Source organism: Pristis pectinata, chromosome 25 (assembly GCF_009764475.1).
Source record: "Pristis pectinata isolate sPriPec2 chromosome 25, sPriPec2.1.pri, whole genome shotgun sequence".
NCBI lineage: Eukaryota > Metazoa > Chordata > Chondrichthyes > Rhinopristiformes > Pristidae > Pristis > Pristis pectinata.
In genome coordinates this window covers 9585493-9602164 of record NC_067429.1, presented here as the reverse complement: position 1 = coordinate 9602164, position 16672 = coordinate 9585493, and the positions used below count along the sequence as shown (strand labels likewise).

At 40.7% G+C, this 16672-nt stretch overlaps 1 protein-coding gene across 12 annotated transcripts in view; it reads left to right on the top strand.

The window, feature by feature from the left end:
• raraa (retinoic acid receptor, alpha a) overlaps positions 1 to 16672 on the top strand; it is a 500456-nt gene that overhangs the window by 252229 nt on the left and 231555 nt on the right. The window contains exon 1 of one of the 12 annotated variants that reach the window (XM_052038433.1): positions 11946 to 12061. The exons of the other annotated variants lie outside the window; for them this stretch is intronic. The gene's annotated coding sequence lies outside the window, so the exon portion shown is untranslated. Of the gene's footprint in view, positions 1 to 11945; positions 12062 to 16672 lie in introns of those variants that run through there. 12 annotated transcript variants of the gene reach the window in all.

Below are 16672 nucleotides of genomic sequence, written 5' to 3'. Positions count from 1 at the left end.
GGAATTTCTTCAGCCAGAGGGTGGTGAATCTGTGGAATTTGTTGCCACTGAGGGTTGTGGAGGCCAAGTCATTGGGTGTATTTAAGGCAGAGATTGATAGAGTCTTGATTGGTAAGGGGGTTAAGGGTTATGGGGAAAATGGGATTGGGAAAAAAAAAGTCAGCCATAATTGAACAGTGGATCAGACTTAATGGGCCGAAAGGCCTAATTCTGCTCCTATGTCTTATGGAGGTGAGGTACAGCAGTATGGCGAGAGAGGAGTTGAACAATCATGGCAACTTTGCTTGACACGAGTCTGGACTGAGATTGGGTGAAACGGCTGGAATTATTAAATAGCAGAGTGTGAAATCCACTAGAGGGCGCGTGCATTAAGTGTAATTTGTGTGAAAGTTTAGCTGAAGATAATAGATTCCCTCAATTTGCTGGAGGAATGCTCCTTGGTCATATTGTACTGGCAGATTGCAAGTGAACTTCACTGCAGTTAAATTTATTTTGATTGGTTAGAACAATTTACGTAACTTAAGAGCAAAATGTTGCTTTGTTCACTTGGCAGATTGCAAATGGTTTGGATGGTTCCATCTGGCAATGTGCATGTGGCAGAAATATTCCACTGCTTCCATTAAAGAACGAAACTAAAGGGCAATCAAGCTGCTGGCTGTGTGCTATAGACCCCAAACAGTGTAAAGAAGGTAGAAGATCAAATTTGTAGGCAAATTTTTCTGACAAGTGCAAATCAAAAGGATGCTTATAATGGGTGATTTCAATCACCCTGGTATTAACTGGGAATCAATCAGAGTGAAAGGCACAGAAATATTACAGTGCATTTGGAGAAACTTTTAGCCAGTTTGTAGTAAACCCAACAAGACTGGCAAGGTAATCCTGGATTTAGCGTCAATAGGAGGAACATTTTTGTAGCGGTGGTCATAATTTGTTTGGAGTTAGTACAGTTCTGGAAAAAGACAAAGATTTTTTAAAAAGTGGTGTGAGGGTTCTAAATTGCGATAGGGCATATTTTTACCAGACTGGGATACCACTTAGGAAAAAATGGACTGGGAGCAGCTCCTAGCTAGTAGAGTGCATTTGGGAAGGAGAGCCAAAGAGTTCAGGTTAAATATGTTCCCATAGAGAAGGAATGGAATTGTCAGATTTATGGCTCCAAGGATGACAAGGTAGATGGAGAGTAAGTTAAAGGAAAAAAGGGAAACCTAGACACTGAGAGTTGAAGACTTCAGAAAGGCAAGAAGAATATAGGAAGTATAGGAATAGAATTAAAAGGGAAATTTGAAAAGTGAAAAGAGGATGTGAAAAATATTGGTAAATAAAATTAAATAAAACGCAAAGTTCTTTTATATGTGCATAAAGAATGTGGCTAATTAATGAAATCTTTTGGGTCCATAAGAGACCTAAAGGGTAACCTGTGTCTGGTGGTAAAGGATGGGTGTAAGTTTTTTGATGAATAATTTGTGGCTGTCTTCACAAAAGAACTGATGTTTTGGTTAAACAGGAAGAGTATAAAATATTGGATGGGATAAACATAGTAAAGGAAGAGATTTTAGGGGTTTGGCATCTTTGAAAGTTGATAAGTCAACAGGTCTAGACGATGTCTATTCCAGGTTGTTAAAAAGAGCAAGGGGAGAAATTCTGGAGGTTCTGGCCTTCAATTTTCAATCCTCTGTGGCTATAGAAGTGGTGCCAAATGAGTGACGAACTGTGAATATGATACCATAGTTTAAAGAGAGAGTGGGAAGGGTTAAGGCCAGTTAATTGAATTTAACTGGTGGGGAAATTATGGAATCATTCTGAGGTGCAGAATGAGCCTTCATTCAGAAAGGTGCAGATGAATAGGGAAATGTCAACGTAGATTTAATAGAAGAGTGTGCCTGACAAACTTGATAGAATTTTTATTTTGAGGAAATGACTAGGAGAGTCAATGAGGGCAGTGCACTTGATGGAGTTTACATTGATTTCAGCAAGGCTTTCAACAAAGTCCAGGCAGGTTGAAAAAGGTAAATCACCATGGGATCCAAGGGAGAGTGGCAAAATTGATTCAAAAGTGGCTCAGTGGCTCCAAGGAAAGTGTAATGGTTAACATGTGGTTTTGCAGCTGAAAGGCTTTTAAAAGCAGGGTTCCACAGAGCTTAGTACTTGGTCCCTTGCTGTTTTCTATTAAGAATTAATGGTTTAACTAGAGAGGGCATGATAACAAAATTTGCACATGGTGCAAAAGTTCGGCGGCATAGTTGACAGCAAAGGAGAAAGCTTTGGATTACAAGAGCATATCAATGGATGGGTTCAATTGATTAGAAAAGTTATAAGTGGGACTTATTCTGGAGAAGTGTGAGTTAAGGAATTTAGTGAGGTTCAACAAGGCAAGGGCATACAAAATAAATGGGAGTATATTGAGAGGTGTGCAAGAACAAAGCAATCTTGGCATATATATGCACATATCCTTAATAGTAACATAACGCATTGGTAAAGGTGGGGGGGGGGGTGGTTAAGATGCATATGGGATGATTTCCTTTATTAGTTGAGCCATACACTGTAAGAGCAGGGAACTTGTAATAGGACATGTTAGGCCACTGCATGAGCACCACGTACAGTTCTGGTCATCATATTACAAATAGATTAATGAAGATGTTGCCAGAACAGGAAAATTCTGGTGGTGAAGAAACATTTGATTTTGCCCGTGTTGTTTTCTTTGTAATGAATTGATCTGTATGATCGCTATGCAAGACAAGTTTTTCACTGTACCTCCGTACAAGTGACAATAATAAACCCATTCCAGTTCCAATTTAATTGAGGTATTTAACATTAGGAGATGCTTAGAGTGAATCGAAAGGACCTACTTCCCTCAGCAGAGGAGTCAAAAACAAAGGGACATAGATTTATAGTAATTTGGTAGAGGGGGGAATGAGAAGAAAATCTGTACTCCCAGAAGCTGATTGGAGTTGGAACTGATTGCATGGCAGATGGTAGAGGCAGTAACCCTCATCACATGTAAAATGTACTTGGATATATGCTTGAAGAACAATAGCCTGTAGGGTTATGCACCATGTGCTGGACTGCGGGATTAAGCTATGGCTCCTTTTGGAACACCAGGGACCTAATGGCCTCCTCCGTTGCTGTAAACTTTCTATATCCCTATGAATTTGTTAATCCATGTTGGCTTGTTTATCATGTGTTAGGAGGGGACTGTTGGTATCTTGATTGTCAGTCAGTATTACATTGCAGGTTTGCTCTGTTCCTCTAAATATATCATTAAAGCATTTTTTTTGTGCTGCACCAGGCTACCAGTTTATATGCAAAGCTGTGATCCTTTTGCTGTTGTTCAAGGATATGTTAAGAATATAAAAAGGCTTGAAGATTGTAGTGAAAAATCTGCCATAGTCTTTACACAATGTTTGTATTGCTTTGAATTAAAGCACATTTGAGCTTAAGGTTGCACCATTGAGGACAGACTCAGTGCAACTTCTGCTAAAAAACCAAAACTATCTACCTGCTTAACTGTATGGAAATACACCAATTCTCTGCTCCTGCACTCTTGCCCAAGCCATGGCCCTTTAACCCATCAACAGCGTACTCACTAACCTTTGAGTATTTATGCTTCACCAGTACCTCAAATTTAAAATTCTCATCCTTGTATTTAAATCCTTCCAATCCTCTACTCTAATATCTTAAAACCTCTTTCAGAATGACAATCTTCCACGAATTCTGCCTTCCTCCAACTCGAGATGTTATTTGTTCCCATTCCCTTTGCCTTTCCATTGACGATCGCTGCTCCAGTTTGTCTGGATCACAAGCTGTGGAGTTCCGCACATAAATCCTGACAGCTGCCCACCTCCAACTCCTCCTTTAAGATCCTCCTTAAATTCAACCTCTTTGGCCAAGCTTTACATCATTCATCCTAACACCTCCTTTGGTTGTGTCACTTCTTGTTTGATTACTCTCTCCTGAAGTACCTTGAGATGTTTTCTTAAGTTAAGGGTGCTTTATAAATATAAATTGACGTTGAAGAGAAAAGGGATAGGTGCAATTAATCTGGGGAAAAATAGACCAGCAATTTCAGTGCAATACCCTTTTTCTGTTACTAAAATTCTCAGATTCTTATTGCAATGGAATATATCACAGGCCACATCTCCATTAGCTGATGTCAACCATCAAAATTGTTTGAAAGACTATTGAGCTTAACCAGGAAAACTCATGTAATTTAATCAGCTTAATGAAAATGGATAAAAGCACAGTATTTCAAACTGGCACGTAAGGTTTTAAACTGCAGAACAGTTTTCATGGAGGCTGATTTCTGATCACAGTTGAAAAACAGCCAGATGTCACTGAATGTTGATAACTAAACATTTAAAGAAGCAATAGCAAGCTGTTCCATTCAGTGCAAAATTCAGGGAGCCAATATGGAGAAACCTTTAAAACTGTTGGCCTCTTTTGAATTGTAAAGAAATGTAGCTGCTCCATCCAATCCCATGTTACCAGCATTTGCTTTGTTGCAAGTACCTTTCCCTGGCTTCCTGTGACTTTTGTCTATCTAATTAAATTTACACATCGCTAGTTCCTGTTTGATGCCTAATAGCAGTGATGAATAGCGTCTTTTTGAAGGCTGACAGTAACAGATACCTGACATTTTTCACTCTGTCACAGCTCCCTGCTTCTCCAAGCACTTCTGACCCTATTGTTTTGGGGGTAATTACCATGTTGTACTTCATCATGCTCCCAGACATAAATGACAGCGCCCCTGTGAAACAAATGAGCGAAGGTCGGACAGAGCAGCTACCTACTCGCCAGCTCCCAATTACAGGTTACCACATGCTAAAGTGGCTCAGAATGGCAGGCAGTAACACACTTCCCAAGTCTCAATTAATCATGGAAACCATATGGAGTTGCAGCCACTGTTTGTAACATCAGTAAAGTAAAGCTGACACTTCCACTCTGGATCATTAAGCTCGGCTGCTAGCACCAATGTTAGGCCAAAATCTTGCGTAAAATCAGAGAACAAAAGGTCTATTTTTACTAATTTGAAAAGAATCCGGTGAAGAGTTTAATTCTTCCAGTGTAGACTTAATCCAGATTTATGTCGTGTGATATTGAGCAAAGATCTGTGACTGTCAATATCACATTTATGCTGCATTTTAAAACAAAAACAACCTACATTGTCTCTTGGCAAATCTTCAGAAGGACCCTCAGCCTAGACTGATTTCACCCGACAATGTGGTAATATCAATAACGTTTCCATGGCACAATAATTACCAGTGGGCTTAAATGCCCACTAGTAATTATTGTGCCATAGAAATGTTATTGATATTACCACCCTGTTGGGTAGAGGCATGAAAGCTTTAAACCAGATTTTAATTAGAGTCATGTTACGGACTCAGTGAAAGTCCCTTTAAGATAGAGAGTGTGTGTGTATGTGTGTGTGGGGCGTGCTTACGTCAATAGAAGATAAAGGACGTAATGACGTTGTTGAAGAAGTCAGAAGGAGAAGGAGAGAGAGAGAGAGGGAAGGGAGAGAGACACCAGCCTGCTTGTTTTCTCTATCGATGGATGAGAAACAATAACTGTGTCTGCCACTGAAATCCATGTATGGAAGTTGGAAGTAATCCGGTGGAGTTCACTTTGTTGCTGACCTGTAGAAGGAAACAGGTATTTGTGTGGACGACCACGATTCGGATGCTTTTCGGGGTGAGGAAGTCACTACCGAGTAAACACTGAAGTGTCGTTTGGGGTTCCATCGTGGAACATTTGGATTTCGTATTTACTCTCCCTATGTTCTCTACATCTACGTCTTATCTTCAGACAACGGTGGTTGTTGAAGAAGCCTTTGCTCATGTTTCACCTTATGGCTTGCGGAACTGAACTTTTAGAACCATTCCGGAACTGGGAGTTTTGGACTTTGCCATACACACACACGAAGAGTTTAGTTTTGGGGTTAACGTTCGAGGTTTAACATTTTTGAATTCTAACATACTAACATTTTTACTTTTATTTTACGTATTATCATAAGTAGTGATTAATAAAATAGTTCTTAACACTGAATCATGCTCAGTGTGTTTCTTTTGTTGCTGGTTCGTGACAGTCATGCTCATGAAAGTTGAGGTGGATGAGGTGAACTCTGCTTTGGAGGCTCAGAAGGTTTCCATTCTCTAACTTGATCGGCACAGACAGACATCTCCTGGTGGGAAAATCCAGCTTTTGAGGACAGGATTTTGGGTTGCTTGAGAATAACGTGATTACCTGAAGGAACAGCCCCCAGCAGTCAGGTAAAAGTTCAGGCGTAAGGTCGTGAAAGCTTCCCAGTTCAAAGGTGAGTTGGGGGAGGGGTGGTGGTAGTGGTGATGGTAGTTGGGACACAGCAGACCTTGGCTTTCCTTGTGTAGCCTGGAGGATTGGATTAAAATTGTAAACGAGGCCTAATGACATCATTGAAGCACGACAGGCATATTTAAAGCAGATCTCTGCTTGCCAATGGTTGTGCCACATGCCTGCTCAAAGGAGGAAGTTAAAATTATAATCTCTGCAAAGGCAGCAGAATGAAGAGAGTGATAAATAAAAATGTTTTAACTGCTGGCTTTTGTGTGGAGTTAAAGTTGCACCTTTAGTGAGTAAATGCACCATTCATCATTACACTACATTGAAGATACTAAATGTGAACTGCTCTTGGTATTAAGCCAGAGACCAGAAAGTCCCGGCTTTGTTCCTTAGTCTGTTTTGTGCTGACATTACTCAATTAAGGCAACAATGCCGGAGCTGTGATACGTCTCAACATTTCTTGGCTGGAGAGTCGACCAGCGGTCCTGTTCACGATTGTTACCAAGTGCTTGGTGCTGAAAAATATGCATGTGAGGGATTAGTGGCCTTGGTTGTGACATCACCTGCAGTCGATTGGCTTGTTGACCTTCACTGGCCAGGATGACACGTGAAAAATCTTCTCTGGGGCAAGGGGCCAGAGGCCTGCCAGTGTTCACAGCCAGCCCTTTTGGGGGAGATGAGGAGAAAATGTTATATAATAAAAATGCAGAACTGTGTAGGTGCTAGTGAAATATTCATGAACCCAGAAGCTCAACAGTATAAACTGATAGTGATAGATCTGTTTGCCATCTCTTGATGACCAGTCAGAGCAGCAATAGTGAAGGTCAATCGAGCAGGTCACTGTTCTTTCTTGGTCCAGTTAGTCTATAGTCTGCAGTGACCAGAGGAATGCTCTCACCCAATTTCTGTTTTGCAAAGTATGGAGAAATTTTCAAGTCCTGTTGCAAACATTGTTATTACCTTTGTACAGCGACCATACTTCCAAAATGTTCGTTTGACTATAAAACACTTGAAGTCGTCCTGAAAAGTGCTTTATAAATGCAAATCTTTTTACTTCACTCCTAAACATTTTATTTGTTCATTTACCATTGCTGTTTAAATTTGCTCTTCTATATTATGCCTATTAAATCAAGTTTTGGCTAAAGTGACATTTGCCTAGATTTGGCTTCTAAACTTGTTGATAATTTATATTTGTGATCTTTAGTTCTATTTATCATATAATTAACTTAGATGTCTTTTTTTTTGCAATCGCACACTGGAAGGTAACAATTTTCAGTGTATATATGATGCTGGATATTTGTTTAAGATAAAATGTGTATTTACTTTACACAGTAACACATCTGACATGCCAAGATCATCTCTAACCACAACATTGTTTTCCTTTGTATAATGACCTCAGCCATGAAGCTCTGTTGAAGCCAGTAGTGCATTCCCAGACAACTGCTGTTTTGAACAACAGATGCAGAATGGTACCATTTTTATAGTTGATAAAGTTAGCTCCAGCTGAATTTTATAATTCTCATTCTTGGCACCTACTCAAGGCTTTTGATTTCAACTTCCCTTGCCAATGTGTTTTGTGCTTACTGCAGGTGCATTTTATTCTAGATTCTTATCCAAACTTTAACAGTTGAAAGAAGAAAGAAAGCTTTGCATTTACATAGCATGTTTCATGTCCCTTTTAGGTCACCTCAGTCCACTTTACGGTCAGTAATGTATCTTTGAAGTCGTTGTTGAATACAGGACCCATGATGGTTAATCTCCTGACGTTAAACTCCCACAAACAGCAATATGATGATGTCCAAGTCAGACCTTCCTTTGAAGCTTCACCTGAAAGGCAGGACTGCATTGGGGTATCAGGCTAGACATTTGAGCTCAAATTTGTGAATTGGAATTTGAACCCAAAACCTAAAATAATAACAAAATATGCTGAAAATACACAGTGTCAGGCTGCATCTGTGGAAGAGAAGCGGAGTTAAGGTTTCAATGACCTGAGTATTTCCAGCACTTTCTGTTATTTTAGATTTCCAGCATCTGCAGGTTGCTTTTTCATTTACATGAACTTAGAATCTGACTCAAAGGCGAGAGTGCTACCAAATGACCCACAAGCTGAAGCCATATGGTAGGTTACAACACATGCTACTTGTTGAACAAGTTACAACGCATACGTAGTCTCAGTCAAATGAAGACATGAGAGAGACTGCAGATGCTGGAAATCTGGAGCAACACACATAAAATGCTGGAGGAACTCAGCAGGTCAGGCAGTATCTGTGGTGGGAAATGAACAGTCGACATTTCGGGCTGAGACCCTTCATTAGGACTCAATAGAAAGAGGCAGAAGCCAGAATAAAAGGGGTAGGGCGAGGGGCACGAGCTGGTGGGTGATAGGTGAATCTGGGTGAGGGGGGAATGGGAATGATGTGAGAAGCGGGGAGGTGCTAGGTAGAAGAGGCAAAGGACTGAAGAAGATGGAATCTGATATGCCATGGTCCACCATCCTCTCATATAGGGAAGGAGGCGGGGAACCAGAGGGAGGAAGGTGTGGGTGAGGGGTAGGTCATGAGGGTGGGGGAGGGGAAAGAGAAAATCCCTCCCTACCCCCCTCCCTGGCTCCATTATCCCTTCTATTTATTCTATGGTCCACTGATCTCTCCTATCAGACTCCATCTTCTTTAGCCCTTTGTATCTTCCACCTATTCCCCCCCCACCCAGCCAGCTTCTCGCATCATTCCCACATCTCCCCCCGCCACCTACCTTCTCCCTCCCACCTGGATTCACCTATCGCCTGCCAGCTCGTGCTCCTCCCCCTCCCCCTCCCCCCCACCCTTTTATTCTGGCTTCTGCCCTCTTTCTTTCCAGTCGTGATGAAGGGTCTCGGCCCAAAACGTCGACTGTTTATTTCCCTGCATAGATGTTGCCTGACCTGCTGAGTTCCTCCAGCATCTTCTGTGTGTTGCTCCATAGTCTCAGTCAGCCTGTTTCATTACTAATCCTCCACAAAATGGGAAGGAGATGGCATCACTGCAAAAAAAAAAGCTCATGCATTACATCAAGTAACTGGAAGTGATCTGTGAGGCTTTTTTTTTGCAAAGTATTACATGGCTCCCCTAATTTAGTCTTTCTTCATAAGCGAATTGTTGCCTCACATGGATTGGTTGCCTGATTTGAAGCTGCTTGTACTTTTTGGCATAAAATATGAATTTTCCAAAATTTACAACTTTACAAAATGGTGTGTGTCTAAATTGACTTGTATTCTTAAAAGCTCAACAGAGCCCTGTGATTTAAATGAGATCCCCCCCGCCCCTCTCCCCCCCGTCCCTCTCCCCCCATCATAAATATTTTCATAATGATGTATATGCAATCAAATAGAATTTTTCATCAATAAATTGAAAGAATGGTTTTATTTTTCTGATGTTCATTTTTTAACACAATGCCAACTTCAGTCCAGGTGTGATTGTAGGATGGTAGAAGATGCTGAAGTGTTTCATTCCTGTAATAATGAACCGTAAGCCAAAGAAGATGTTAGCATGGATAAAAAAAACAAAGTAGGTTTTTAATAAAGACTAGAAAATGTTAAGAGAGGTGAAGGAGGAGTTTAGGTTAGGAATTCCAGAGCTTGGATCCTTGAATGGTTGAGGACAGCTGGTCAAGTCAGTGGACCAACCAAGTGAGCAGTTTGGGTCGTGCAAGCAGAGATTTCAAGGAGGGAGTGGCAGAAAGGATATAAAGGTTCTCAGTGTGGATCCTGGTGGAACCAGGAAACAATAAATGCATAAGAAGAGCCATAGCACGGGATAGGATAAAGGCTGCAGATATCCGATGAACTGAAAGTTTACAGGGGATGGAAGGTAGAATACTAATCAGCTGAACAATCTGCTGAAGGAACTCGGCGGGTTGAGCAGCATCTGTGGGGGGGGGGGGGGTAGGAATTGTCAACACTTTGGGTCGAAACCCTGCATTATGACCCGCTGACTTCCTCTAGTGATTTGTTTGTTGCTCCAGATTCCACCATCTGCAGTCTCTTGTGTCTCCACTAATCAGCTGAAGATTTGAAGCATGGAAAAGAAAACTCCACGTGCTTGAATTATGAAATAAGTACAGAAGATGCTGGAAGTATTCAACAGGTCAGGCAGAGTCCGTGGAGACAGAAACGGGCACTGACCCCACAGAATTTGCAGGATCAGGAGCTCACCTTGGTGTCAAGTAGAATACTAAAATTGTAAACAATTTAGTGACTGGAAAGGTGGCTGGGGGCCATCGTCAAGGGTAATAAGTTTGTGGCAGAGTCCAGTATAATGGTTTCAACCCATTCTTCATTGAACTTGGAGACCACTGTTGTATATCAACTAAGAAGTCCAGTCGTGTAGGGATCGACAGAAGTCTGGCAGAATAAAATTGGGTTTCATGTGGAGGCTGACCCACTGTACACAAATGAAGTTGTGAATGAGCAGCAGGGGAGAGACTAAGGACAGTTCCTCAGGAGCGCCTGTTAACATGGCACTCTTGGGGCTGAGGCAAGTAGTTACTGCTGCTGGTGTCTAGCTGCAATTGGATGGGTAAGAAAAGCCAGCAAGAACAGTCATCTCAGTTTGATAATGGAAGGGAAGAATAATAAAACATTTTCAAGGCTTCAGAGATGCCACGGTCAAAAAGAAGTCACAGGTAATGCTGTTTAGGTGGTGTGGGAGAGAAAAGATTCAAACAGTTGGTCGGACAAAATGGGTACACATTTGAGAGTTGACAAAGTGTTCAATACCTTTGGAGATGAAAAGGATGTTGGGGGGGGGGGTGAATTTTGCAAGGGAAGACCTTTTTTTATAATGTACTTGAAGAGTAGAATGTGAATTGTCATGGGAGGCAAGAACATAATTAGGTGGGCAGCAAAGAAAGCGATCAGGGAGTAGGAGGAGAGTGGAATGAGTTTGGAGAGGAACCAGAGAGAACCAGTGACTTAATGGGACAAGAAATGGCTTTGGTTTGGTTTTACGAATAAGGGGCGTTTGGAAGATTTGGAACAGCAGATTCATGATTGCCAGCAACAAGTAATAAAGTATGTTAGGTCCTTGCAATGTATGGAAACAAGGTTGGCGAAGTCAGGGGAGGAAGACTTTGAAAACAAAGCTGTGGGTTGCATTGGAAGTAGCCCGAGGGTTATTTTTGCTCTCCAAGATGACCCTAATTTTTGGCTTTGGCAGTGGAATGTGCACGTTGATGGACGTTTATTTGGTTTGCCCTCGCCAAGTCTCTAGCCCTTGAATTTGGAAAGTATTATTTCTGGAGCATGTTTTAATTCTGCATTTTAATTCTCCTGAAAAAAAATTACAAGGAAGTTCTTTCTGCAGGTTTGATTTAAATAAAATGTTGACTGGATTTTAAAAGCCATAGTAAATAGTTGGTACACTAAGTGTTAACTGACTGTGCAGTGTTGCTGCTTTGTGTATGTAAATCGTGGGTGTTGACGTTAAGGCTGACGACGCATCTCAATTATCACATGGACAGTAAGCATGATGACTGTGTAATGAGTGTGGTGAGTCACCCTATTTCCATTTCTTGCTTGAGAGGGGTGGGGAATTCCTGTGAGCGTATAAATGAGCTTGCTTTAAAGAGCAACTTATTCTAGTCCTGCCTGAACTCTTTTGTCTGCAGTCACTGGAATTTAAGTTCATTTGATATCAACCAGTTCAGTGTTGCAGTGGACAGAATTGGGATTGACCTTCCAGCATTATTGTACTGGACTAACACAAGTCAAGTGAGTAAACGCTGCTGTGTTATTCAATCCTAAACTTGAACACAAAGTTCTCACGAGAGGGAGGTAATGGAGAACACTAGTGCCTCTTGAAATGTGGTGCAACAAGATTCAGCACTTTCTAAAGAAAAGGAAAGAAAATTGACAAGAAATTTACAAGTTGATCTTGATATCCTGCTTGGGTGTTTTTTTTTGGCATCTTATTCCACCCCTTCCTGAATTAATTATGTTGCTGCATGTGGAAAGTAGAATTTAAAATTTATAAATATGTTCTGTTTGCGCATGAGGACTATTATCTTAAGAGAGTTATATTTGAGATAATAACAGGTCTAAGAGGGAATGTGTGCATAGGCAATCTCCTGATTGCATTCCTAAACACACTGTTGACAGTTTTCAGTGCAAATTTACTCTTTAAAGAAGGTTGTTGATGTGTTGTGAAATATTTAGGAATTATTTATATTCATGCATGGTTGAAAGTGTGGATTTCTTTTCTAGTTCATTTTTTTCCTCAATTACCCAGCCATTTTATCAGTTTACCAGCTGTAGAAATGGCAGCAAGCAGGAAACATATCCCCAGTGACCCACCAAAGCCTCTCTGTAACCAGAAAATGGAAGTTCTTGTTTACTGACTTGAAGATGAATGTACAAGTGGTTCCCAGTGCTGGGGGTTCATCCCAGATTCGCACTGCATGGTTAATTTCCATAGCACATTATGGCTTCTAGCCAATGAGCCTCCCCTGATGATGGGGTGCATTTGTACAGTCACATGGTTGGAAAACTCGTATTCTAAGCTTTCGTTTGCAAACTGCACATTCGGTTGAGCTGTGGCCAATGTTTCAAACTTGTTGTTTGCAAAATTATCAAAACAATCTCACTTTACAAATTATCTGGTTATGTTGCATTGCCATTTGTGGTACCTTGTTGTGCATACATTGGTATCACAATCTTTCTGAAGTAATTAATTGGCAGTAAATTGTTTTGGAAAAGGCTGAGCTTGTGAAAGGCGCTTTGTGAAGGCATGGCTTTCAATACTTCAGCCATAACAACAAGTCAGGGACTGAATATTCTGCAGCAAGAGATTCACCTTCTGATTCTCCAAAGCCTTTCCACCATCTGCAAGGAGCAAGTACTATTAAGGAATACTCTCCACATTTGAGTGAGTGCAGTGCCAACAACTTAAGCACAATAATATTCAGGACAAAGTTGCCTGCTTAATTAGTTACCCTGTTTTACCACCGTAAGCAATCACTCCTTCCAACAATAAGTCCCATGAAAGAAAGAAAATGCAAGTCAATGCTACAGATCAGGAGCGATGAACATAACATTATTTCCACATCCCAAAGAAAAGTTTATTTTGAATGTTCAGACAAATTTCACTATTCAGACAGCATCTTATTGAATGAGATTTAATAAGATCTTCAGGAAAATTAAATTGAGGGTAATAGATATCTCTAAATGAATTACAAGGTAGTAATCCATCAGAAGAATTCAGATTATACCATCCATTACTGTCTGCTTAAAGCTATACATTGTCTTATTATAAATTAATATTTCATTGAAGATAAACTTACAATAAGTAGCATGAGGGGTGTATTTTCTTTCAGTCTGTAAGGAAAAAAATGGTATCATAAAACAAGGAGAGTTGGTGTACTCTTGTGGACTCGTTTTATTGCATCAGAGACTGGAGATGTATAATTCGTATAAAACAATGATGCACAACATCTGGTCTGCAGGGCAGATTCAACCCATGGGAGGTTTCCACAGCTAGCCTCAGTGAGTGGTGAGCTGCTTGTGCTTGCTGCTTTTTTCTGCATGTTTTTACCTGCATTGGCAACTTGGCCTCTGAAGTAGCTCCTAACTGCGAAGGCTCTGTGGAGCACAGTGCTTTGCTGCAGTAAATCAGAAGTCCTGCCCCCAGTAATGGTTTTGCTGCTGGTTAAGAATGTCTCCAGACATCCAAATGTCAAAGTGCTTGGAATGTTAAACATTTAATAATAATCAAAAACAGTTAAAAATTATTTTTAAAAACTTAATAATTAAACATTTAAAAACACTAAAAAAACATTTTAACAAACTTATTAACAATTAAATACAATAAAATCAACTCAGTTCAGACACATGTAAATTATGAGAAACTTGCCCTCTCTTGCGGCCATAGTCCATTGAAATAAGTGGAGTCTCTGAGCCTGCACTGTGTCTAACCTGGTGCCGGTTCAGTGTGCTGATTTCCCAGCTTGAGTGTTGGGAGGTGCAGGTGATTTAAGTTCTGTCAGCAATGTCCATGAGGAAGTCATTGTTGAGGTTCAGTCAGAGTGACAACATAAAGGAGCTCACAGAAAGTTGGGACTTTCATTTAAGTGGTCCTCAAAATTGACAAGGTTATAAGTCTGGCCCACCATCCCCAAAAAAACAAATATGTAGCACTGAACTAAAGAATCTAGGCAGATTTAATGCAGTTGTAGACCAGGTGAAGAATTATTTTAAATTGACTTTTGGAACTAGACTCTTGAACGGACCTCTTATATGCTAAAAGATGAACTCTTGATCTCCCAATCTATCTCATCGTGGCCCTTGCACTTTGTCTATCTCACTGCATTTTCTCTGTAACACTATATTTCTGTATTCTGTGTTCCTTTTTACTACCTCGATGTACTTGTCTATGGAATGATCTGTCTGGATAGCATGCAGTCAAAAAGCTTTTCACAGTATTTTGGTACATGTGACAATAATATACCAATTTCAAATGAGCATCTTGGCTGATGATGGAAGTCTTACTCCATGATGCAAAACTAAGCATGCATATGTTTAACAAGTTTTTGTATAGCCTTTGCACTAATCAAGTTGAGGAGTGTTGTTATTGGAGAATGTTATGCTTCCTAGTTTCAGCATTTGGTTATCAGCATTAAGCACTCTGGGCTGGGTACAAATACCACATGCATAGTGCAGCATTGGTTACGTGCAATATAGTACAACTGCAATTTCATAAGAGCATTCTCTATTGGATCAATGTTTGGCCAATGCCCACTTTAGAAACCTCAAAGCAACATTGGAAATATCGGAATATGGGTAACTTTATGGACATTAACAATTTTTATTGTTGAGGAAATCCTGAACTGTTTCATTTGGGCAGTACTGAACGCACTGCGACACTGAACAAAATGCTGATCAAAGAGGGAGGTTTTAAGGAGTATTTTGAAGGAGGAAAGAGAAGTAGAGAGTATTATGGGGGAATTCCAGCATTTATGGTTGTGGCAGCTGAAGACAGGTGTGCTGTTGGTGGAGGATAATCAAGAAGGTAGAGTTAGGGGAAGTGGATGTATTTGTGACATTCACAGAGCTGAAAGATGGGAAGTGGTAAGGCCACTGGAGAGAATTGAAAACAAGGGTGGTAGAAAAAAAAGTGGCATTGCTGAACTGGGAGCCCACGAAACCAAAGGGGAGAGACCAGAAATTCTGCAGATGCTGGAATTTGGAGCAATACACAAAGTGCTGGAGGAATTCAGCAAGTCAGACATACATACACAGGTCTCCATAGATGCTGCCTGACCTGCTGAGTTCCTCCGGCACTTTTTGTGTATTGAAACCAAAGCGGAGATGGTTAGATGGATCTTGATTCAGATTAGAATAATGAGCAACAAAGGCTTGGATTTGGAGGTTAGAATGAAGAATGCTGTCTAGAATACATTAAAACAGGCAAATTTAGAGATAATAGAGGCGTGACTGAGCGTTCTGCAACACATGAGCTGAAGAATTGGAAGTTGATGTTACAAAGGTGGAAATGAGTATTAGTCATGAAGCAAGTATGTGGTCCATAGCTCGACTTGAAGATAAGCATGAAACCAAATTTGTGAAAAGAAGCCAAGGAGTGGTATAGAGTCGATGGCTGGAGATGGTTTTGGTTTATTTAGTTGAAAGAAATATCTTCTTGTTTGTCACTAGATGTCATGATTTAGAGACAGTGGAGGGGTCAAAAGAATGGTGGGTGTCGCCAGTTTACATGTGGAAACTGATGCTTTGTTTCTGGATGAAGATGCTGAGATGGGATGCAAGGATTCATCTTTGGGGACATCAGAATCAGATTTATTGTCACTGACTTAGATTACTTGAAATTTGTTGTTTTGTGGCAGCAGTACAGCGCAAAGACGATCATTATAAATTACAAAACTAAATAGTGCAAAAAAAAGTAATGGGTAGTGTTCCTGGACTGTTCAGAAATCCAATGACAGAGGGGAAGCTGTTTCTGAATTGTTGAGTGTGGGTCTTCAGGCTCTTGTACCTCCTCCATGATGGTAGTAATGAAAAGAGGGCACGTCCTGGATGTTGAGGGTCCTTAGTGATGGATGCGGAGTTCTTGAGGCACTCCCTCTTGGTGCCTCAAGAACTCCGCATCCATGGTGATGAGGTTTGTGCCCATGGTGGAGCTGGCTGAGTCTACAACCCTCTGCAGTCTCTTGTGATCCTATGCATTGGAGCCTCCATACCAGGCTGTAATGCAACCAGTCAGAATGCTCTCCACCGTACATCTGTAGAAATTTGTAAGAGTCTTTAGTGACATACCAAATCTCCTCAAACTCCTAACGAAGAGGTAACTTTGGGAGTGAGAAAAGAAGCCAT